We start from the raw sequence: 25,656 nt of genomic DNA, 5'->3' as shown, positions 1-25,656 counted from the left end.
ACCACAATGGACGTCACCCAATCACTGTGTAACACTTTCAAAACTATCAAGCATCGCCACAGCTTGCTCAGTTCTTCAACCCTTGTCTGTGTGGAGAACAAGGCCTCAAACACAGTAAAAAGCTAACTGCCCACCTGTACACTTCTGTGACTTGACCACAGACAGTAGGCACTTCAAAGAACGTCTCAACTAAATCTGCAAGCAGAAGAAGTGAACTACTGGAATCAGATTTATTTATTTCATGTGCATCAAATCATGCATTGCCACTTCATTCTATACAAAAGTACATTTGTTTTTTTCTTGAGTTGTGCCAACATAGCATGCCTACAATGCTTGGCAGAACAACACAGAACACATTAAAATGCAACAAGCTAACAAGCCCCTTTCCTCTTTTACACACACACACACACACACACACACACACAAATCAACATTACCAGCAGCGTCTTTCAGAACAATATCCCCAGCACAGGAACTGTGATCATAATTAGATGGCTCAAATGGCAAAGTCCTTTCATTTGTAATTCTGAAATCAGACTTCTAAGGAACTGTGAGAACCAGCTCTGACAACGTAGAAATGTCTTCTTGTGGCCAAAGTCATTGGAATATATTTCTAACTGGATGTAGATGTTCTCAAAGCCTCCTTGATAAAGTGTAACCTTGCCAATGGATTGTGAGTACTTTTAGCCCATGACTCATTTAAGGAAATAGGACTGAAACCCTCAAATTTAAGCACACAGAATTGTGAAAGAGCGTACCAACTCATTAGCTACCAACTCACCCAAGGCAGGAACTGTTGGTCCCACATGGGCACCATCAGCCCCTTCAAAACCCATTAACAGAAGAGGAAGAGGAAAGGGTCATTTCACACAATTCTTAAAAAAGTGATAGCCTTAAAGCAGCTCTTCTTATTCACTGCCCATAATAAATTATAACTAAGCCAATGTTTTGGATATTTCACTTTTCAGGGCTGAAGAGGCTTATTGCTAACCCCAGCTTTCTCACACAGCAGCATAGAATTTATAAAGGGCCAGAATTGTTGGTGACAGAGCTAAACTTTTAACCAATATTCCTTGCTCAACTTCTGTAAACAAGTAAACGGTGAAGTCCTGTAGGCCCATGTCCAATCAACACATTAATTTTGAGAGTCTGGGATCTCTGCTCCTGAAAGCTTTTATACCATCTATGCGAATTACTTTGTCCCAGCAAAGGTAAGGTATCTGAAAAACATCACATGCATCTAATGTCAACTAGTAGCAAAACAGCATATCTGTTAGAATCTATTGGGGATTGTTCAGGATGACAGGGAGAATGGCAGGAAGATGGGGTGACTGAAGGAAAAACTAGAATTCATTCCTCAATCTTCAAGTTCTACAACACATGACTTATTCCTCTGCAATTCGTTGGTATGTTCTTTTAGTTCATAAGAATTTCATCTGTATTTGGAAATACTTTGTAGTTTATGAATCTTTCGCAAATCAGAAATCCTCTGTGATTTCTAAATGTGTGTTAAGAACTATTGGTCTAAATTTAAACATGTATCATTGAAACTGTGGTTAAACCTCTTTGTTAGCAAGAAGTATCTCCTCCTTGTAGGGAGGTGGTACCCACCATTCAAGCAGCTAGACCTCACAGCAGAGACTAGACACGGAAGTAAGCAAGTCTTTGAAGAGAAGGTTGATGCAATATATGATTCATATAGCGAAGGCACCCATAGAGATCTATATTGGATAAAGCTTCAAATCTTCCTTTAAGTTTAGAGCTTTGTGGACAGTGAAGCCAGTTGAGCTATAAAGCTGTTTTCAAAAAATTTAAAATGGATATTCCAATCTGCAGGGTTTCTTCAGAGAACCATGTGCCAGTAATTCGCTGCCTTTTTGTGTGTGTTACTGGTCAGTGAAAAAGAATGCACGTATGACAGGAGAGGCACAGATATTGCTGTTTCTCGTCTACTTTTAAGATAAGTGAGCTGTCAGCTGAAAGAATGCTTTACTCCAATGGAAACCAGCTCATTACAATCTGATTAAATATTCAAGATACTAAAACAGCACATGAAAAACAAAATAAAAACTGCAGATCCTGGAAAGCTGAAATTAAAAAAAAACAAAAAAAAATAGTGGTACTGAGTAAATCAGCAGCATCTACGGGGACAGAAAACAAGACAGGATTTCAAACTGATAATATTTCATTAAAATGAAAAGTGCAAGTATATAACTGTGTCTTAAGTTGCAGAGAGTGAGAGGGGTGGAAAGGACAGAATGAGATTCATACTGTGTAGGAGAGGGTGATGAATCCTGTTTGGAGAAGACATATGTGAAGTCGCTAAAAGAGGGAGAGGTGACACAGCCACGTAGCGGTTAGCACAACACCTTGCAATGCAAGCCACCTTGGTTCAATTCCTGCTGCTGTCTATAAGGAGTTTCTACTTTCTCCCTGTGAACTCCCTGTACTCCGGTTTCCACTTACAGACCAAAGTTGGTAGGGTAATTGGTTACTGTAAATTGTCCCATGATTGGGATTCAATTGGGGGATTTATGAGTAGTGTGGCTCCCTCCTATTCCGAGTGGGAGGGAGAGATCTGCGTTAGAGCCATTTAAGAGACTATCTTAGACCCACAGATGTTAGCAAAATGGAGTGCTATGCAGGAGGGAAGGGTTAAATTGATTTTAGGGTAGGTTAAGAGGATGGCACAACATCATGGGCCGAATGGCCTGGAGTGTGCTGCAACGTTTTATGTTCTAAGTCTCCATCTCAGACCCATTGGGGCCTTTGTCTCATACACAAAGAGATGGATCCAAAAGACATGGAACATATACAAAGAAGTACCAAATAATGGCAAGCTATGTTCGAGTGAATCTTTGCAGATAAACTTGGGGACTGATGGTATGATTCATGACGTTATCTTAAATCCTCAGATGGACGATTACCGTGCATTATTCTGACAAATGGGCTTTGTCTCATTCATTTACTTTCCGCTGGAAGGAAAACCATCTCGCACCGCGCAGAAACCAGAGTGGTGACAGCACAGCTGTATTTCCCAGAGGCAGCTGCCAGCACTTTTAATCAGAACTTTTAGTTGATACAGTCCGAGTCTGCAGACAACCTGGCGAGGCCTGATGAGGGAGCTAGCAGACGGATATCAAAATTATCAGTTTGTACTGAACTCAATAACCCAAACAGCCTCCATTTCCATGAGCACCATCCTGTCTTTTGTTCTGACAGAGATAAGATGTATAAATTATGAGTGGTTGACAAAGAATACTTCAGTGCCTGAGGCAGATCATCAATCATTTTCAGTGCGTCGGCAGGTAACTGATGTAACCCCTGCAGGCTGACTCCACTCAGGTGAGAAGCCTGAATTAAAAACGTTGCCACTAGACAAAAACAGCAACTGAGCTTTGTTTAAGATTCTTTTTAATTTGGGAGTTGTTTATCTTAAGATACCTGTGTCTTTGCGGGCTTGTATCTCTTGGATTTTGGAAGCTCTAGTCCCACAACAGTAAACAATCACTGCTGGCGTGGAAGGCAATCAGTAACGGAGACCACACATTGACTAGTACGTGGAAGGTGGGAAGGGTTTGGTGGGACCCTCGCTCCTTTTTTTCTCGCTGCAGCCAACTTCAAACAGTCGTCCATGTCAGCAGATTCACTCAAACCTTCGCGGTCTCTGGCCAACTTATGCAGAGGTCAGCTCACATAAAATAAAATTGCTCTGATTACTGAGCGTGGGTCATCCCCCAGCCTCCCCAGCTGGCTTTGTGCCACTGCGCCATATATTCAAGTACTACTTTGCTTTTCAGACACAAACCTGAGGCAAATTAGTTTACCCAGTGCAAGACTGACATGGTGGATAGACTAGTCTCTTTACCTTTGTTGCCTGTTTAGTATAGCTGCACTGGGGCGGAGGGAAATTGCTGGTGTGAACTGACAGCTCGATGAAACTTTTCAAGCTTCGGGATCTAGCTGGGTTTTATTGATCAATGGGTTGCCACCAGAAGAAAGACGCATCTATGTCTTTAGTGTCAAAGGCCTCAGACCCAGGCAAACCAGTCTGAAGATGTGCATTATTTACAACTTCACCATAAAGAGCCCGGATCATTTTAAAATGCATTGGTTGATTAGCGGATGTCTGTGTGTCTAACACAGCTGCTGCAGAATTACACATCATGTGCTTTGCTAGTTAACTTAAAGAAAACTAAACTTCCTTACAATTACACTTTTTCCAATACGCATCAAATGATTTATGCTTTCAATATAATTACAGTCCCTTGATAACAACCAAAGCTTGGCACTTGAATATTACCAAAGAGAATGGATTATCAAGTGTTACTTGCAAATTGTCTTCCTCCCATGGCTAGTAAAATGTTTGACTCACAAGAATTTTCCTCACACTGCACAGACTTTATAAACAACTGACACTAGGTCACCATCCCTGTCTCTCTTGTAGACTGTCCCTCAAGATTGTAGATAAAGAATAAAGTAGCTTTATTTGTCACGTGTATGTTGAAACATCAAAGCATACAATGAAATGCATCATTAACTCCAGCTCAGTGGGTTTGGAGATGATTGCTGACCACAACGAAGGACTCACAGACTGTGCCCTCAATGGTTGAGAGGGCACACAGATGGTGGGTTTGCAAGATGGTGTGCTGCTCTGTCAATGATGCTGGAGCTTTGTCTTCTCCCTAAAAAGGGAGTCCAATTTCTCCAAGCCATGCAGATTAGTCCTTCTCCATAGCAAGAATCATGGACAACCAATTCCCACAGGTCAGTACACCTTTCTCAAGGAGCCTCCTTGAATCAATTCTGCTCTCTGGCTGGTAATCTCTTGATCTGAGAGCTATATAAAATCATGAGGACCATAGATACAGTGAATGTACACAATCTTTTATCCATGGTTGGGGAATCTGGAAATAGAAGGCAAGGTTTAAGGTGAGAGGGGAGAGACTTAATAGGAACCTGAGGGAAAACTTTTCAGAGCGTGCAGATGTTGATGCAAATTGCATATTTTACTATTTATTTCAATGTACATGTGACAAATAAAGGTTATCTTTAATTTACTTTAAGCAATGCGTAGCAGACAGGCAAGTGTCATTCTGCAAAAGGCTTATGTGAGATTGAAAATAAGATCGTGCACAATGGTTGCTGCTGAACCAATGGAGCTTATGCACAGTGAAGATCTTGTCCGCTGTGCTCCGTGATTGACAGACTCCGCACTGCAGTCTGCGATGAAGATCTCTGCCTCTGGCAGGAGGTGGCAGAAGACAGCCTTGGCAATGACTTCCTCAAGGTCAGGTACAGAGGTACTCCTCTTTTACCACAATTGCCTTTCTTCTCTTTCCTGAGTTTGGGCATCACCAACTCTCTCACCAAAGTGGATAAGAGAACCTGCCTTTTACTTGACACCTGCACAATGACCACCTTCATCAAGTGCACTCAAGAAACAAGGTTAGTCAGACCTCAGTCAACCACAAGGTGTTGATTGTATCTGCAGACACTTGCAGTCCAACCTGCAATCTGTTTATTTTCCTCCTCAAAATCTCCGTCTATGACCAAACTTTCCAACACCTATTCTGGCATTGCTTTCTTTAGTTTCTCAGTTTATTTGATAATTATAGTCCTGCAAAAGGTGCTGAGATGAATTTTCTTCATTACCAGTGCACATTGGTTGTTTGCCCATCTTTCCTTGTGTGTAGTTTTTCAAAGTTCAAAGTAAATTTATTATCAAAGTACATAATCATATACAACCCTGAGATTCATTGTTTTGTAGGCATACTCCATAAATCCGTAGGATAATAACCAACGGAATCACGCCAACTTGGGTGTTCAACCACTGTGCAAAAGACGACAAACTGTACAACTGTGCAAATACAAAAATAAAGAAATAATAATAAATAAGCAATAAGTATCAAGAACGTGAGATGAAGAGTCCTTAAAAGTGAGCCCATCGGTCGCGGGAATATTTCAATTATGGGGCAAGTGAAGTTGAGTGAAGTGATCCCCTTTGGTTGAAGAGGTAATAACTGGTCCAGAACCTGGTGGTGTGAGGCCAGAGGCTCCTTTACCTTCTTCAGCAGCAAGAAGAGAGCACGCCACACACACAAAATGCAGGAACTCAGAAGGCCAGGTAGCATCTATGGAAAAGAGTAAACAGCTGATGTTTCAGGCTGAGGCTCTTCATCAAGAAGATAGCATATCCTGGTTGGTGGGGGTCCCTGATGATGGATGCTGTTTTCCCGTGACAGTGTTTTGTCTAGATATGCTAAATGGCACGGGGAGTTTTACTGGGGCGAATCTACTACTTTTGTAGGATTTTCTGTTCAAAAGCATTGGGGTTTTCATACCAGCCTGTGATGCAGCCAGTAGATATACTCCCCACTACACATCTATAGAAGTTAGTCAAAGTTTTAGATGTCATTCCAAATCTTCACAAACTTCTTAAGAAGTAGAGGCACTGCCATGCCTTCTTTGTAATTGCACTTATATTGTAAATAGCCAGAAGATAATAAATCTCAGAGTAGTATGTGGTGACATACTTTGATAAAAAATTTACTTTCAACTTCGTTGAGGCAAATCATTGTTGCTATTTTACCAGGCCACCAGGTTTCCTGCAACACTCATTCACATGATGAGTTTCAACATCGGATAACATCAGTCATTCTGACATACAAAACAAGCAAAGGAATCCATTTCAATCACTGGGATTATCTTGAGTTTGGGTTTGAAGCCATTACATTTGTCAACAAGAACTTGGATTTACCTACGTTAGTCACTGCCTGCAGTTTCTAGGAGTATGAGTGTGTGTGCATGAGTGGATGTGAAATGAATTAAAGTACTGCCCCTCATATTTAACTTCAGCTGCTTCCGCCAACAAGCTCCTTCATCAAGCTGCGATTTCTGAACGACGTGAAAGCTGGAAGCCTCCACAGCTCCTGTTAGTCTTTCCTTAGGATCAACTACTGGCAGGCTTTATTCCTCAAGACAGCACACACTCATTCTGTTGTTTTGCTTAGATCAACTGTAAGAAATACAGACGGGGATAGATGGGGCTCTTGTTTACAAAACTCTAATCAAAGTGTATGCTGAGGATGGTGAGGGCATGGTCGTAAGATAGTCATCTGATGGTCATCAGAGAGGGCAGCAGAGGATTGTAAGACCAAAGGAGCAGAAATTAAGCCATTCAGCCCATCAAATCAGCTCTGCCATTCCATTACGGCTGACATTGTCCTTCTCAAATCCATTCTCTTGCATTCTCCCTGTAAACTTTCCTGTCCTTATTTATCAAGAACCTATCAACCTCTGCTTAAATATACTCAATGACTTGGCCTCTACACCCTTCTATGGCAATAAATTCCACAGATTCACCAAATTCATCCTCATCTCTATTCTAAATGGACCTCCTTGTATTCTCAGGCTGTGCCCACTGCTCCTAGGATTCTCCCTTTTCAAAACATCCTCTCAACGTCCACTCTATCTAGTCCAGGTGACTGTCTCCTCAGTTAACGAAACGGGTTGGGAACCCCTGACTTAGACCTTTCAATATTCAATAGTACCATGTATGAGAGAGACATCTGAATGGAGGGGGAGAGAAATATAGACATCCCACCTCTCCCGGAAGTTCCGGGAGTCTCCCGCATATTGATAGCGGCTCCCTAACACCCGCAAATTATATACAATATCCTGGAAATCGATTCTTTGGAGAGAGAGAGGGAGAGGAAGAGGAAGAGCGAGAGCAAGAGGGAGCATCCTGATTGGTCTCTCTTCATGCTAAGTAGACCTATCAGTTTTCTCTGTGGGCGGGCTTTACAGTCTACCTCAAAAATAGTGACAGTGTTGCTCACTGAGCTGTTTGCAACAGTGACTTTTCTATCGTCCATGGTGGGTTAAAATGTAAAAGACATGTTGATGTGAGTTTAACAGGTGCCATTCGTTTATTAACATAGCTAACGTTATTTAAACTAGCTGGCTAGCTGCTGAGGAGCTACTCTATTGATGTCCTACATGATGAGGTCAAACTCCCTGTAGACTTGCTTAAAGTTATAATGGAGTAAAAAAATGACACCATGATAATATAATATAATATAATATAATACAAGTACATATTTTAATGTCACATTTTCTGCATATACCCAACTTGGTTTACAGATTAGACAAAATCACTAAACAAAGTATTACACACACCCTTGGAGGTCGACTGGGGGGGGGGAGTATATGGGGTTGTGGGGGGCAGGGATGCTACCTCCCTGAAATGAGTTTTTGTAGGGTGGGATGTCTGGAAATAACAATTTGCAAGAGAGATCACCATTACCATATTAATAGCTCTTTGTACAGTTTTAGAATTATGCCTCAAAATGGTATTTTACAGTGTAACTCCATGGAAATAATGTGCTGTACAGTAAGTCTTGAATCTTGTGGTGCCAGTTTACTAATCAGGCACATAGGTGTGTGAACAAAGACTTCTTGCCAGAGATCCAAGAAATCTCCAAAGTCAGTAAATTATTTGAAAGTACAACCATTACTCAAACTTGAGGGAATTCTAATTGTTCCTGTTTAGATTTATCTATTCAACCAGTTCACAAAAATCTCCTTTTGCATGTCTTATTTATTTACTTTTTTAAAATTTCTTATTGTAACTTGTAGTTTTTTTCTAAAAAGTGATTGCACTCTGCTGTAGTCACAGAACAACAACTTTCATGCCATATGTCAGTGATAATGAACCTGACTCTGATTCTGAGATCCTGGTTTACAGAGGGTACAGAAGTCTAACATCTTCTGTTAATGACACAACATTGTGGGCCAAGGGGCCTGTAATGTTCTGTTTAATCTAGCAAATGAAAAAGTAATTCATTAACAAAGCTTTTTGGGACGTCCTGCGAGTGCCAAAGGAATTCTATAAATGCAAGACACAAGAGGTACTGCAGATGCTGGAAATCTAGAACAATGCAGGCAATGTACTGGAGGAGCTCAGCAGGTGAGGCAGTACCTTTGGAAGGGAATAAACAGTTGACCTTTCAGGCCAACACCCTTCATCAGGACTGGTGTGAATTCAAACATCAAAAGTTCATCACACACTGTCACCTGCCAGTTTGATCTCCTTCTCCTTGCCCACCTTTTCTGGCTTCTTCTCCTTGCTTTCCAGTCCTAATAAATGGTCTCAGCCGAAACATCAGCTGTTTATTCCCCTTCATATTTGCTGCCAGACTTGCTGAGTTCCTCCAGCATTTTGTGTGTTTGTCCCTCAATATTTCCAGGATCTGCCAAAATTTGTATTGAGGATTTTTACTCATTATTGATGGTAGATTTCTTACTGCAGGTTATTTAATGTAAACAAATTTAAGTTCCCCTACTGCCCTGGTTGGAATTTACACAAATCTGTGCATCATTAGTCCTTTGAATTAGGCCTTTGAATTTCTAGTCTGTGCAACTCCTGACCTAGCAACTTGCTGATGTATATTAGGATATTTTACTACACTAAGAGCTCTGCAAAATCACTGCTTATCACTGTCCCCCGCACTCCACAAATGATGGTACTGGAGTGTAATCAATTGATAACTAGTAAAGGACTTACTTCTTTGAACATAAAATAGGGAAGAGTTTTATTCCTCTATTATGGGAAAAGAATCAGTTTATTGATCTTGTCCCTGCCACATCACCACAGTGCAATTATGTAATTGCCAGCACATTTTTAACAAATTCAGACTTGTGCTTTGTCCAACAAATTACAGATTAGAAGATCAAAGCCAGAAATAAAGCTAGCAGTAAGGAGGCCTCTGCTACATGTGGGTGGCAGATCATGCTTTATCCAAAGCAAATTATCTTCAACAACTACAGTGAAAAGAGAGCAAAGTGAAACACATAAACACTTGCATGTGATAGCATCTCGATTCAGTCTACCACACACATTACCCCTTTATCAGATGATTGTTGAGATAATGTTCAGTCACCTTGGGCAACTACACTGATTACAGAGAGGCTTTGCTAATGAATGAATCTTTGTAAGGAAGTAAAACCTCTGAACAAAGCCCTTGAAGAAATTTCTCAAGAGCTAGGAGAGACCATTAGAACCCCTGACTGAAAGGAATATAAAAAAATTACCTTTGCTGTGTGAATTTTAATCGTGATGATTATTGTGACAGCGATCTCTTTCTGAAAATTTGGAAAACAGGTCTCTATTAGCATGATTGTTCATGGCGAATGGTAAAAAAATGGGATTAAAAGGCACTGCAAATGTATCTTTCATTTATTCAATTCATACACTGGTGAAGCAGTGTGTATTCCCATTGGTGTTTCTAACTAAACCTCAAAAGCTCAAGATCCGGGGCCTCTAATGTATTGAAATCAGTGCTGACCTGCCACTTACACTACCAGAGCACCAGACGCTATAGTTGCTTGTCATCCTGCCTATTAACTTGATGTCTTTATTCACAGGCCATCTGCAACAGTGAGAGATGTAACTAATGTCCTCCATACTACAAGGTGGCAAAAGACAGAGCACGCAGTGTACAGATGACCTTTGGGATTCTTGAAGATCCTAACTACCAGACATGAAAATCAATGCTGCCTACTGGCATTAATTAAAATAACCTAAAGGGCAGAATGTGCATTCTGCAACCGAGAATATTTGTCACAAACCTTACAAGCATCTTTGTTTTATATATTAAGCACTTCTGTCCGTGCTAGTTGCTATTTTTATACTTCATTTTTTCTCGTTGTGCTGTTGTTCAGTGAATATGAAATACGGTATGCTGTTGTAGACTACAGTACAGTGTATGATATATATTTATTTTCGCAGAATGTGCTTTCCAAATCATTTTTAAGTTAGAGTAATGTGTTGTGGTTCCATCAGCCAGATATTTCAAAATACATTTTTGAAAATGTTTTTAAAGTTTAAAAATATGATTTCAACTTGTTAAATATTAAAAACTAAGTCAAGTATTAGTCCCAAACCTGTCACCTAAACTTAGAAATATAACCTGTGACAATCATTGACAGTATAGCAAATAGATGTTCTAGATGTGAGTGATCATACTATGAGTGATCTCAAACTATTCATACTATGAGTGATCTCAAACTATTCAGACAGATGAGACAAGCAAGACAAAGGCAGCCAAAATGGCCAAACATATGGATTTGTGGCAAATTTCTATAGATGCACCAGGAGAATAGTCTAACTGGTTGCACCACCATCTGCTATAGAAGGACCAATGCACAGGATCGGGAAAAAAAGCTGCAGAGGGTTGTAAACACACCAGGCACTGGCCCCACCACCGTCGAGGGCATCTTCGAAAGTGATGCCTCCTAAAAGGGCAGCATTTAGCACCACCCAGGACATGCCCTCTTCTCACTTCTCATTTCTACTATCAGACAAGAGGCAGGAACAGCTTTTACCCTCCACCAGCAGATTTCTGAACAGACAATGTGCCAACTCACGAACACTATCACCCACATAGAGATAAATCTTACTGTAATTTTTAGTGCTTTTTTTAATGTCTTGCACTATACTACTGCTGTCACAAAACAACAAATTTCATGACATATGCCAGTGATATTAAACCTGATTCTGATTTTATATATATATAAAATTTATAGTATATTTTATGTATTGCACTGTACTGCTGCTGCAGAACAAATTTGATGACATATGTCAGTGATAATAAACCTGATTCTGACTAAGTGTAGTATTGCTCAGGTTTAAGTTTCTACCCACAATTTCTCATGCTGCAGACTGTAAGAATGATGTACACTCTCCAGCAGCTGAACCAGAGTGAAAAGGAAGAGTGTTTTTCATGTTCTAACAGATAATCAGATGCTGTATGGAACATGGTAATACTGAGCTGTTGGTTCCATCAAAATGTCACATCAAGGAACACAACTGTTCAAAGGCACATCATGTGTGGTATAAGTGAATATAGGTATTCTGCAGCTTGGCTTGAAACTTTCTTGAATCTCAGCTCAAGACGAAATGGATTAGATGATTCAGTGGATTTTACAAGGCTTCAGAAGCAAACAGGTTTGATGGTTCGCATGGTGCTTTCTCACTTGATGTCGTTGATTTTAAACTCACTGACTGTCAGAAAATGGGCAAGTGGGCGTTTAAGAAAGACAGGATGACTAACCTGGCAGGGACCTATCTGTTTCATCGTGATTCTAATTACAACCACTCTGGGCATTCTTTCTTCTGCTCCCTCCCATGTGGCAGAAGATACAGAAACTTGAGAATATATACCACAAGTCTCAAGGACAGCTTCTAACCACCATTGTAAGACTCATGTACAATTCCCTGGTACATTAAAGATAAACTCTTCATCTCTCAGGCTACATCCACACTAGACCGGATAATTTTGAAAAGGCCGGTTTCGTGTAAAAACCATCGACGTCCACACGATGCATTTTTGAAAATATCTCTATCCACATTGAAACGGAGATTTCAGCGAATCTCCTCCTCCTGCGCATGCACAGGACACATCTACCAAAAACAAGCGACATGTTTGGTGTCGAATCTCGCCGTAAAAGTGCGCGTTTGTTCAGTTACAGACTAGAGAAACTTAAAACGGCAGACATCTGTCGGCTGTCGCGCAGGAAAACTTAAAACTAAAAAAAGAAACAAATACTGGAGCGTACGGAGGCAACCGACAGGGAGTTCATGGACAGATTGACCGGACTGACGATGAGCATTGAAAAACTGACTAACTCTGTTGCATTAATAAAGCACCTTGTTAAATGTATAAAACATGTCTGCGTCAGTGTTATCTTGTATTTCCATACAATGTTACATTAGGCTGTTACACATCTATTGTCAGAGAAGTACTTGCATAAATAGGTAAACCACCTTCATACGAGCAAGGACAGACAACAGGGCAAAGTGAGTATACTTATTTATTCAGTAAGTTATGGGTCAAAGTATTTGGTGAGAACATTTCTAACTCTTCTGTCTTCAGTCTTGTTGCCGTCTGTTCTGAAATTGTTAGGTTGCGTTTAAGAAAACAATGAAGACAGCACTGCCGTCTGACAGTGTTCTCAAAAGTCTCTGGTTATCCCGTCCACACTGAGCTGCCCGAGCAGCGTTTTCAAAAATATCCACCTGGGAAAGCGTTTCTGAAAAGTTCCGGTTTCAGGAGACAAAAATGCCGTTTTGGTGTGGACGGAGGGTAAAAATGAAGAGAAAAAGCTTCGGTTACGGATTTATCCGGCATAGTGTGGATGTAGCCTCAATCTACAGTATCATGGCCTTTTCATCTTATATGTCTATCCAAAATTTAGCTTGATTTGTCATATTACATTGAAAGCTACGATGAAATGCTCCTTCTGCGTCAAATCAAATCATTGAGGATTGCGCTGGGCAACTCACTAGTGTCATCACCATCTGGCTCCAATATAGCCCGTTTATAACTCACTAACCCTCAGGGGTGTGCGCTTAGCACACTGCTCTACTCTCCCTACACCCACGGCTGTATGGCTTGGCACAGCTCAAATGCCAGCCATAAATTTGCTGAGAATACAACCAGCATTGGCAGAATCTCAGATGGTGACAAGAGGGCGTACTGGAATGAGATATACCAGCTTGTTGAGTGGTGTCAGAGCAAAAACTTACACTCAACATCAGTAACACCAAAGGGCTGATTGTGAACATCAGAAAATTTAAGATGAGGGAACACACACCAATCCTTATAGAGGGATCAGAGTGGAAAAAGTGTGCAAGTTCCTGAGCATCAATATCTCTGAGGACCTAACTTGGACCCAACGTATCGATGCAGCTATAAAGAAGACACAACAGTGTATACATTTCATTAGGAGTTTGGGGAGATTTGGTATGTCACTAAAAATACGTGCAAGTTTCAACAAATGTACTGTGAAGAGTATTTTAACTGACTGCATCATCTTCTGGTTTGGGGGAGTGGGGATACTGCACAGGATCAAAGAAAGCTGCAGAGAGTTGTAAAGTTATTTAGCCCCATCATGGACACTGGCCTCCATATTATCCAGGACATCTTTAAGGAGTGGTGCCTCAAAAAGGTGGCGTCCATCATTAAGGACCTCCGTCACCCAGAACATGTCCTCTTTTCATTGATACTATCAGGAAGGAGGTACAGAAGCCCGAAGACACACACTCAACAATTCAGTTACAGCTTCTTCCCCTCTGACTTCTGACTTCTGAATGGACAATGAACCCATGAACATTACCTCGCTACTTTTTTATTTCTATCTTTTGCACTACTTATTTAATTTAACTATATATACTGTATATACACACATGGTAATTCACAGTCTTTTTTCCCTTCTTTATTATTATGTATTTTATTGTTCTGCTGCCGCAGAGGTAACACATTTCATGACAAATATGGGTGGTAGTAAACCTGATTCTGAATTCATAGGCCTTTGGGATGTGGGAAATCAGAGCTCACAGGAGGAACCTACATGATCGCGAGGGCGAAAATACAAACTCCTTACAGACAGCAGCAGGAATCGAACTCCAATCTTACAACGGGTGCAGTGAAGTGTTGTTCTAACTGCTTTGTACCATGCTGCTCTGCACTACACTTTTCTGCAGCCGAAACACTATATTCAGCATTGCATTTCTCCCTTCCTTTTGTATGACCTCAATATATTTATGTATGGATTGATCAGTCTGGATGGCATGCAGCCACAAGTTTTTCACCGTATCTTGACACACATGACTGTGAGAAACTGATCACCAATTACGTCTCCTGAACAGTTTATGATTCTGATGAGACACAGAGGTGGAAATCCAATGACGTAATCAGGATTTGACTTCCGGCTTAACAGTTTGTGAAGATGCTGCGTTTCCCTCACAATGTAAAATGGGGATGTAGATTGAGTCCTGCAGAAGGGTCCTGACACAAAATGTTGACTGTTTATTCATTTCCAAAGATGCTGCCTGACCTATTGTGATGCTCCATTATTTTGTGAATGTCGCTAGAGGACATAGTTGTGTTTTTATTAAATGTTGTGTTTTGCCACATGGTGTAGGTGAAGTGTACAATTAAATTCATTGTATTCTATACTACCTCAAGTTTATCTTTTTCTTTCTTTCGCGCATTGAGAGTTGGTCTTTCATTTTTATTTGCTTTCTATTTTTCCCCTTTAACTGGAATCTTTCGGGCTTCTTGCTTTGTGGCTACCTGTGAGCAAGCAAATCTCATTCTTTGATAATAAATGGATCTGAGATCTTGAATCTTGGATCTTGAACTCCTTCTCAAGGCTCCCGCTCAGCCAGCAAGCCTCTGCACTGCTCAGCTCATGTGGCCACGTATAACATGCAAAGCAGACTCCAAGTGTACAACAAGCCACTGATACCCATAGCAACACACACAAAATGCTGGAGGAACTCAGCAAGTCAGGCAGCATCTTTGGAGGTGAATATACCTTCGACATTTCAGGCTGAGATTCTTTATCAGGGCTGGAAAGGAACTGGGCCTAAGGCAGAATAGGAAGGTGGGGGGAGAGGGAGGAATACATGTTGGCAGCTGATAGGTGAGAGGGAAAGTAGATGCTTGTGAGAGGTGGGACAAAATAGAAGCTAAGAGGTGAAGAAGAAAGAATTTGATAGGAGAGAACAGAGGACCATGGAAAAAAGGGAAGGGGGGACCCACAGGAAGGTTATGGGCAGGTGAAGAGAAGAGGAGAGGGGGTAACTAAAAGGGTAAGCAGAAGAGAGGAGGGAGGGAGTGAAATTACCAGAAGTTAAAGAAATCGATGGTCATGCCACTGTGGAGGAGGCTACCCAATCAGAATATATGATGTTGCTCCTCCAGTTTGAGTTTGGCCTCATCGTAGCAGTAAAGAAGTCCATGGACAGACATGTCAAATGGAAACGCCAACTTTTTTTTCCCATCCACAGGTGCTGCCTGACTTGCTAGGTATCTCCAGTATTTTGTGTGTTGCTCAAGATTTCCAGCATCTACAGAATCTCTTCTGTAGCTGGTATCCATGCCGCAGGCCTGAGAAAATCAGTATGACAATACTATTCATATTGATTATTTATCATTATTGATCTGTTAGTAATATTTCCAGGAATCAAATGGATGGGAATTTTGTTGGTACAATTAACCCTAAACCTGCTCAATAAAACTATGTCACACAATGCATACCAATAAAATGAAAAGGGAAGTTCTCCATTCATCTCCCTTCTATTCAATGGATATGATGACCAATGAGTTTAATGCTTGGAGGGCTGCCCCTAGAAAATTCAGTGCAGTACAAAGCCAGACGCAATGTCCATCACAGAATAGGCCCGACAATAGGAGTTCTTCATTCACTGGAGTGTTTAATGGGCCAAGTTACAAAGGGATGGAAAGGTTATGGAGATGAGCCCCCCCCCCCCCCCCAGTAACTCTGGGTACAAAGAATTTGTTCTCGAGCTAGGATCCAAAAAAAGATCATTAGTTTGGAATTGTAGGACCGGTCATTTGGTGAAAGAGTCAGCCTGGGTTTAGGATGTAATCTACAGACTGAGATCAGAAGAAGGGACTGGGGTGGCAGACTGGTAGACAGGTCTGGTTAGGCCTGCCCATCTCAAAGTGTGAGAAGCAGCCACAAACATTCTGGAGAGGCTGAGGCAAAGGTCGGATCATCAGAGCCATCATGGGTATGGGTTTGGGAGACGAGTAGTCAGAAGCCTTGAGCAGGAGGGGTGGAGTGTTGACCAGTGAAGTTTCAATGTTTATATGAACATAGCATATATGAACAACACTAGGCCATTCAACCCATCAAGTCTGCTCCACTATTTGATTACAGCTGATTATTTTGTCTCTCTGCCCAATTTTCCTATCTTCACCCCATAACCTTTGAAGCTTTTACTAATCAAGAACCAATCAACCTTCACTTTAAATCTATGTACTGACTTGGCCTCTACAGCCATCTGTGGCAAGGAATCCCATAGACTTACCACTCTCTGGTTAAGGAAATTCCATCTCATCTCTCTTTTTGTATTCTGAGGCTGTGCCCTCTTGTTCAAAATTCACCCACTGCTGGAAACATCCTCCCCGCAACCAATTTAACTAGGCCTTTCAAAATGGATAGAGGTTTATAAGATTATGAGAGACATAGATAGAGTAGGCAGGGAGTATATTTTTCTTAAGGTAGAAATGTCTAAAACCAGAGGGCATGCATTGAAGGAGAGAGAGGGTAGGTTTGAAGTGGATGTGTTAAGTTTTTTACTCTGATAGTGGTGGATGCCTGTTATGGTGGCAGAGGCAAATACATCAGAGGCTTTTAAGAGGCGTTTAGATAGGCACGTGAGTATGAGGAAGCTGGAGGTATACGGACATGGTGTGGGTAGGAGGTTATGTGGAACAGTCTATGCTCCACATCTATACTGGCACCACTCCCCAACTTTTCCTCCGCTACGTCGATGACGACATTGGTGCTGCTTCCTGCACCCATGCTGAGCTCGTCAATTTCATCAACTTTGCTTCTAACTTTCACCCAGCCCTTAAATTCACTTGGTCCATCTCGGACACTTCTCTTCCCTTTCTTAATCTCTCGGTCTCCATCTCTGGAGATAGACTATCCACTGACATCTTCTACAAACCCACTGACTCCCATAACTATCTAGACTATACCTCTTCCCACCCTGTCCAATGCAAAAATGCCATTCCCTATTCCCAGTTCCTCCGTCTCCGCTGCATCTGCTCCCAGGATAAGGCTTTCCATTCCAGGACTTCTCAAATGTCCTCTTTCTTTCAGGATCGTGGTTTCCCTTCTGGCGTCATCAAAGATGCCTTCACCCGCATCTCCTCCACTTCCCACACTTCAGCCCTTAACCCATCTTCCTGTCACCACAACAGGGACCGGGTTCCCCTTGTCCTCACCTACCACCCCACCAGCCTCCAGATCCAGCACATTATCCTCTGCAACTTCCGCCACCTTCAACAGGACTCCACCACCCAGCACATCTTTCCCTCTCTACCCCTCTCAGCTTTTCGCAGGGATCGTTCCCTCCACGACTACCTGATCCACACGTCCCTCCCCACAGAACTCCCACCTGGCACTTATCCCTGTAAGCGCAAATGCTACACCTGTCCCCACACCTCCCCCCCCCCTTACCACCATTCCGGGCCCCAGACAGTCCTTCCAGGTGAGGCAACACTTCACCTGCGAGTCTGCTGGAGTTGTCTATTGCATCCGGTGCTCCCGGTGCAGCCTCCTCTACATCGGCGAGACCCGACGCAGATTGGGGGACCGCTTCGTTGAGCACCTTCGCTCCATCCATCACAACAGACAGGATCCCCCGGTTGCCAACCACTTCAACTCTGCCTCCCATTCCCTTCTAGATATGTCCATACATGGCCTCCTCTACTGCCACGATGAGGCCAAACTCAGGTTGGAGGAGCAACACCTCATCTACCGTCTGGGTAGCCTCCGGCCCCTTGGCATGAACATTGAATTCTCCAATTTCTGGTAATTCCCTCCCCCTATCCTAGGTCCCTCTCTGCCTCTCTCCCCTTTCAACTTTCTGCTCCTTTATCTCTACAGTTCTTTCATGCTTATCCTCTCCCCCTTTATCCTTCCTCTGACTGGTCCTCCACCTGGCGCCTCTAGCCCTTCCCCCTCCCCTATCTCTATTACTGGGCTTCGGCCCTCTCTTCCCTCCCCATTCCTGATGAAGGGTCTCAGCCCGAAAGGCCTGCTCCTTTCTCACGGATCCTGCCTGACCTGCTGAGTTCTTCCAGCGTCGTGTACGTATTCTATGGGTAGGAGGGATTTGTGTTTCGGTGTTTTTGATTTGTTTTTTTGTCTGGTTTAGTACAATATTGTAGGCAGACGGGCCTGTTCCTGTGTTCTATGAAACCAGCAGAGACAGAGGACCAAAAGAGCAGTAGGTAAGGCCATGGCTTTAAAGGGGATAGTTATGAGGCAGATGTCCAGTACAACACATGGTTAATGTGTAATACCAAAGCAGCCCACACTAAGAATGAATATACAATGGACAATTAACCAACTGGCATGCTCTCAGGATATAGGAGGAAAGCTGAGCATTTGGAGTAAAACCATATAGTGACAGAGGACATGCAAACTCCACACAGGCAGCAACAGAGGTCTGAACTGAACCCAAGTCTGAGGCAGCTGCAAGCATTTCTCCATCATTGCACCATCCCAATCTCCTTTCTGAGTTTATGGACCTGACCATATTGATAGAAACATAGAAAATAGGTGCAGGAGTAGGCCATTCGGTCCTTCGAGCCTGCACCACCATTCAGTATGATCATGGCTGATCATCCAACTCAAAACCCTGTACCTGCTTTCTCTCCATACCCCCGATCCCTTTAGCCACAAGGGCCATATCTAACTCGGTGCCACTCATACCACATTCCGAATTTTTCCTGAGGCTTTATTTTTCACTGAAGCTAAATCAGGCACCAAATTAAACTTGGCAACACACAAGCACAAAGGATGTTACTGAAGAGGAAAAAGAGCAGGAAATGTCCTCACTTAGTTCCAGACAACTGTGGAGTCTCCTGGATTTCACTTCTCTTGCCATCTGTAATTTACCCAGCTCTACTAGAAAATTTCCTTTGCTCACAGCCAACTTATGACAAAAAAGACTGGAGTTAGGAATCTTCACTTAGAACCAATTTCCAAGCTATAATAACTACAATCATTTTCCAATCTTCCTAATGGGGTGCCATGGCAACGGTTAGTGCAATGCTATTACAGCTTGGATTGCTGGAGTTCAGAGTTCAATTCTGGCGCCTCCTGTAAGGAGTTTGTACACAAAAATCTGCAGTTGCTGGAAAACAAAACAGTGCACACAAAATACTGGGGGAACTCAGCAGGCCAGGCAGTATCCCTGGAAAAGAGTAAACAGTCGATGTTTCGGGCTGAAACCCCTCATCAGGACTGGAAAAGAGAGATGAGAAGTCAGAGTAAGAAGATGAGGAGAGGGGAGAAAGAAGTACAAGGCAATACGTGAAACCAGGAGAGAGCGAGAGTGAAGTAAAGAGCTGGGAAGTCGATTGGTAAAAGAGATAAAAGGCTGGAGTTCGTATGTTTTTTTTACCCCTGTGAATGCATGGGTTTCCTCCCACATTCCAAACTTACCAGTTATTAGGTTAATTAGTCATTGTATATTATCCTGTGATTAGGCTAGGGTTAAATAGGTGGTTTGCTAGGCGCTGTGGCTCGTTGGGCTGGAAGGGTCTGTTCTGCACTGTATCTCTCAAATTAAAAAAAATTAAAAAATAACAAAATATTGCCTGCCACTCCTCAACTCAACCCCTCAAAGAATTCTAACAGGCTAAAGCAGAACAGCCTCTCCCTACAGAAACAATTCAGTATGAAGTGACTGTGATAACACACTAAGTAATCTCAGATTACATATGCTATGCAATAACCTCTAGTATCTTCAATTAGTGGTAAATATTCCATAACTACCGGAATCTGATTTCTTCTTCTGCTTCATTTAACCTTATTTTGATCTCAAACAGCAACTAAATACGATAGCCAATGTTTCAGATAAAGCCTCCCCCATTTTTTTGTATATCGACTGAAAATGAAAAGTTGCCAATTGGGCCAATCAACACGAAGTGTCTTATATAAGCACAAGAGATTTTGCTGATGTTGCTTAAGTGTCTTATTCCTAGTTTAAACATGTCAGTTATTTTGTTTAGTCGTTGTACTAATGACCTATTGGGCACTACACCTTGCCTCAGCATACCCTCCCATCATTAAAACAAATCCAGAATACATCAAGCATTATGTTTGGGCCTTTGAGGGCGATGCTGCGGCACTGCAGATAGTGCATCGCTTTACAGTGCCAGCAATCGCTGATCAGGGTTCAATTCCCACTGCTGCTTACAAGGAGCTTGTACATTCTCTCTGTAACTGCGTTGCATTGGCATTTTTGGGATTCTCCAGTTTCCACTCACGTTCGAAAGACACACAGAACGGTACGGCTTAGGGTTTGTAAGTTGTGGGCATGCCATTTTGGTTTGGAAGCTTGACAACATTTGTGGGCTGCCCAGCACAATTCTTGTTGATTTAATGCTAACAACAAATTTCACTGTATTTATCGATTGATTTATTTATTTATTGAGATACACTGCAGAATAGGTCCTTCCGGCCCTTCAACCCAAACCACCCAGCAACCACTGATTGAACCCTAGCCTAATCATGGGACAATTTACAATGACCGATCAACCTACCAATGAGTACATCCTTGGTCTGTTGGTTGAAACCAGAGCACCCAGAGGAAACACAGACAATCATGGGGAAAACGTACAAATTCCTTGCGGAAGGCGGAGGGGCTATGTGACAAATAAAGCCAATCCTCTTTTAATCTCTCTTTAAATTCAGCCTTCCCTGGTAAATCTTATTTTGTCTGTTTTGGGGCTGGTCTGCTATATTTAATTGGAATTAAGTCAGAGCATTGTTGTGTTTGAGTGGGAATCCTGACATCAAAGGATTAATGGAAGTTCTTTTTAAAAAAGGGATTCATTTATGTGTGTGTATATATAAAAAAAACTTACCCACATCTTTCAAACATTTCAAAGCATTTCACATACAATAACTACCAGTGTCATTTTGCATACAAAGACTTTACACACAACATTCTAAAAGGGTCAACTCATTGTAGGTGGAGCAACTTCACTAGTTCCTAACATTAATTAGAAAAGTTGAAAGATTAGGCTAATAAGAAATGGGGAGTGCAAGGGAGAGAGCATATACATGCAAGTGATATCTTACTGCTCTAACTCTGTATATGCACTCAAAACGATGTTAGTGTGATTTTGTCATGATATTAATGATGGTTATAAATTAAAATATTTCATCAGTTGTGCCTCACATAGTCTTTTGTTGACGTCATGAAATCATTGACCTTGTCAATCAAGATGGATGGTGGAGAAACCTTCTCATATTTGTCAGCTTGCAGATAATCATCTCCACCTTATATCTGCTAAATGATGGCAAGCAAGCTGTCACTTCAGTGAATGAGTCCACAACAGGACCATCCTGATGTGGGCAGGTAATTAGTCAGTCAAATCATTGCTCTAAATTCTCTCACTGCAAGTTGCACCTCACTTCCACCAAGCTACCTGCTGGCGTGGAGATGATCCATGGGCCACCCTCACAGCCTTTTCTGGTCTGAGGAAAAACAACTGATGGACAAAACTGCAAACACAACACAAAGTTCGTGGTCTAAAAGGCAGCATGATACCTGCTCTCCCGAATTATCTACAGCAAGGTCCTCAAAGCACTGCTAAGGTACCAAGAGTGATGTCTTCACAAAATCCTCTATACCCACCAGTGAGATGTAAAGCAACATCAGCATTCCCTCCCAGACCAACAGGCACAACTCCAAGGTTGTTTATGAAAGTACATTCACCTCTATGGACTTTATCTATACTTCTTGCTGCCTCAGTAAAACAGCCAGCTTGGACAATGGACAGCATGGACCTCAATCACCATGGACAATCTCCCTTTCCCCCTCTCCCATCAGGCAAAAGATACAAAGCACATACCACCGCAAGGAGAGCTCCTATCCCACTCTAATCAGACTCTTGAATAAACCTCTCCTATGATAAAATAGACTCCTGGACTCACAATCTATCTTGTTCTCATCTTACACTTTATTATTTACCAGCACTGTACTTTTTTGGTAGCTTTTACACTTTATTCTACATTGTTTTTTTTACTGTCTTCTAGCTTGGTGCAGTATGTAATAATTTGATCTGAATAAACAGTATACAAGACAAAGCGTTCACTGTGTCATGGTGCATGTAACAATAATAATCCAGTACCTACGGTACGGACATTCTCAACACTTCCTTGGAAAAGGGTAACAGCCCCGGTGACTCATATGAACCATTGAACCAAAGTGGAGGAGTGGCAAGAAGACTGGCACTAAGGTGCTTGTATCCATGAGTTGGGAGCACAAGAAGCCCAGTGCAAATAATAGGCAGAACACACTTATTCCTGAACTGTTCCACCACAGTTAACGTCATAGAGCCATACGAAAGTACAGCACAGAAACAGGTCTGACAGCCCATCTAGTCCATGGTGAACTGTCTATTCCCATGGACATAGCCCTTCATACTCTTACCATCCAGATACCCATCCAAACTTCTAATAACATTTAAAATCAACCTTCCAAGCCCCACATGTGCTGGCAGCTTGCTCCACACTCTCACAACCCTCTGAGTGAAGCGGTTCCCCCTCAAGTCCTGTGGCAGGGTCTGCAGTTCCCATATTGGCTTCATTAGCCATCTCGGAACTGGAATGTCAGCAGACTAGCCTCAGTCCTGAGGAGCTGCCCAAGAAAGAGACAGGAAGAACATAAATGATCACACACAAAGCTGGTTGAAAGAATAAAGTTACAAAAATGCACGTCTTCCAAATGAGATATTCATACAACTGCATTTCCTTTATTGTGGGCACAAGCAAAGGGACTATTGATGTTAAGGGAATTCCATAAATTATGAGAAATGAGATCCCCAGTATCATTTACTGGAAGACAACACTGGGCAGAATGAGCAGATGAACTGCAGATGCAGATTAACAGAAAGAAAAAAAGATATAAATTTCAGAGAAAATAGTGCTGAGATTTATATGACATGTGTTAACAGAGTGCAGAACGAGAGTGGAGCGAGATTAAACCCACATGGAAGTCGAGAGGGACGTATAGCAGCAGGCTGTCAGATCTGGTGATTTTGATCTGGAGGTTCTGCGGAAGTCAAAAACGAGGCATAAAACTGGGTGGTTATGGCCATTTTATTAAGTGTTACAAGAACAAAGAACGAACAGAAAGTGAGAGACAAAAGAAAAAGAAGTGGTGGTCATCTCATCCTCAGACAGGAGAGAAAGCACATTGCATTGTTCAAAGTAAATTTATTATCAAAGTTCATATACAACCCTAAGATTCATTGTCTTGCAAGCAAACTCAATAAATCCATAATAAGAAAATAACTATAATAGAATCAATGAAAGACCGCACCAAGATGTAACCTATAAAGTAGCCATATTCTGGTGGTGTGACACCTGCTGCAGAAAAACGAAGTTTCTAGAAAATATTGAATCTGCAAAGCTATAATTACTACAAAATTTATGGAACAATATACATTAAGGTGATTTTATATAAATTATAAGCAAGTAGAGGAGAGTTAAACATCATGACCTTGTCAGTTTGTTACAAGTTAGGTTTGGAAGTCTGAGATACACGGATATTACTGGAAATTGAGGACTTATATTATTGGGAAAGGCAGAATGGGTTAGGACTTTATTCCCCAGAGCGTAGGAGAATGAGGGGAGATATGATGGAGGTATACAAGCTTATGAGGGGTATAGATAGGGTAAATGCAAGGCTCTTACAACTGAGATTGGGTGAGACTGGAACTAGAGGTCATAGGTTAAGGGTGAAGGGTGAAATATTAAGGGGAACCTGATGGGGAATTTCTACACTCAGAGGGTAGTGTGAGTGAGAAACGAGCAGAAGTGGTGGATGAGGGTTTAAGAGAAATTGGGATAAGTACATGGATGGGAGGAGTATGGAGGGCAATATGTTATGTTTTGTAACTCCAAGATACAAAACTAATTGAAAGAAAACACAGTGTGTGCTTGGCTCAGATTTTTATGTGCACATACAACGTGATGGCATGGTAGAAATATTAAATACTCAACACTATAGTCCAAGTGTAGGTTGAAGAGACCAGACAGAATAAGTTTGAAATTGACTAGATGGGCTGGAGGCCCTGCCTGAGTTCTGTAGTACTCAATGACTCTTTGACCTGCCTGTCAATATGTTATCTGATGATATTGTCCAAGTCAATGATATTTTGGATATGTCAAGCTGCTCGCCCACAAGCTAAGGTCTCTGATGAATTGCTGGAAGCAACAATGAGTCATCACCTCCACACTATGAAGGTCATTATATCTGCAGCAGCTGGCTGTTAATCCCCAGAGGTCCAAAATGAACTGAAGATCACGCTCAGAATGATCAGGAAGGCACAGCCAACAGCAGTTTGAATGACTCGTTTGCATTCCTCTATTGCTTATAGCTGATTCAGCTTGAAGAGTGCATCAATCATTTAAAACTTTATTTTTAAAGTAATGTCCATATCAATTTATTCCATATCCCATGTTGGAAGTCAATGGAAAAGATTGTGAGAACGTCAGCTTCATTCCATTTTTACAAGCAAGTTATTCAGATTATTTGGCATCATACAATAAGCAAAGCATCATAATGTTGCAAGGCATAACTTTGGCAAGATCAAAAAAAGATGACAAAGAGCCTTTTGCTCCACTTCACAGCATTCTCCTGCAGTGGAAGAACATGAGGACCATATCATCCCTCCCTCAGTTACTGATACAAAACTAATGATTTTATGTGCAAGTACAGAGGAAACATTCCTATCACTGTTCCCGTTATTTCCTCCATTGTTTTTCCGGATTAGCAATAAGAACAATATCATTCATAAATTACAGCACACATTCTTGACTGCACTTAATTGCATGCAAGAGATGTCAACTGGCGTGGACAACTCTCAAGCGATGAATAATTTTCTATATTAAACCCAAGAATTTTTCTGGAATATTTCTTCAGATGTCTTTGATTTCAGACATTATGCCTTTTTCAACAGATGCCACATTTTTGTTTTTAGTCATCAGATGTTAGCCTGAATGAAGGCTGATAAATTCAGT

General features: G+C 41.7%; 1 protein-coding gene across 4 annotated transcripts in view; it reads right to left on the bottom strand.

Moving 5' to 3' along the window:
* Positions 1-25,656, bottom strand: part of lrmda (leucine rich melanocyte differentiation associated) — a 1,063,446-nt gene that overhangs the window by 291,586 nt on the left and 746,204 nt on the right. The window lies entirely within an intron of this gene.

This window comes from Hypanus sabinus, chromosome 21 (genome assembly GCF_030144855.1).
Source record: "Hypanus sabinus isolate sHypSab1 chromosome 21, sHypSab1.hap1, whole genome shotgun sequence".
In the NCBI taxonomy this organism is placed as follows: Eukaryota; Metazoa; Chordata; class Chondrichthyes; order Myliobatiformes; family Dasyatidae; genus Hypanus; species Hypanus sabinus.
This window is presented reverse-complemented; position numbering and strand designations above follow the sequence as displayed.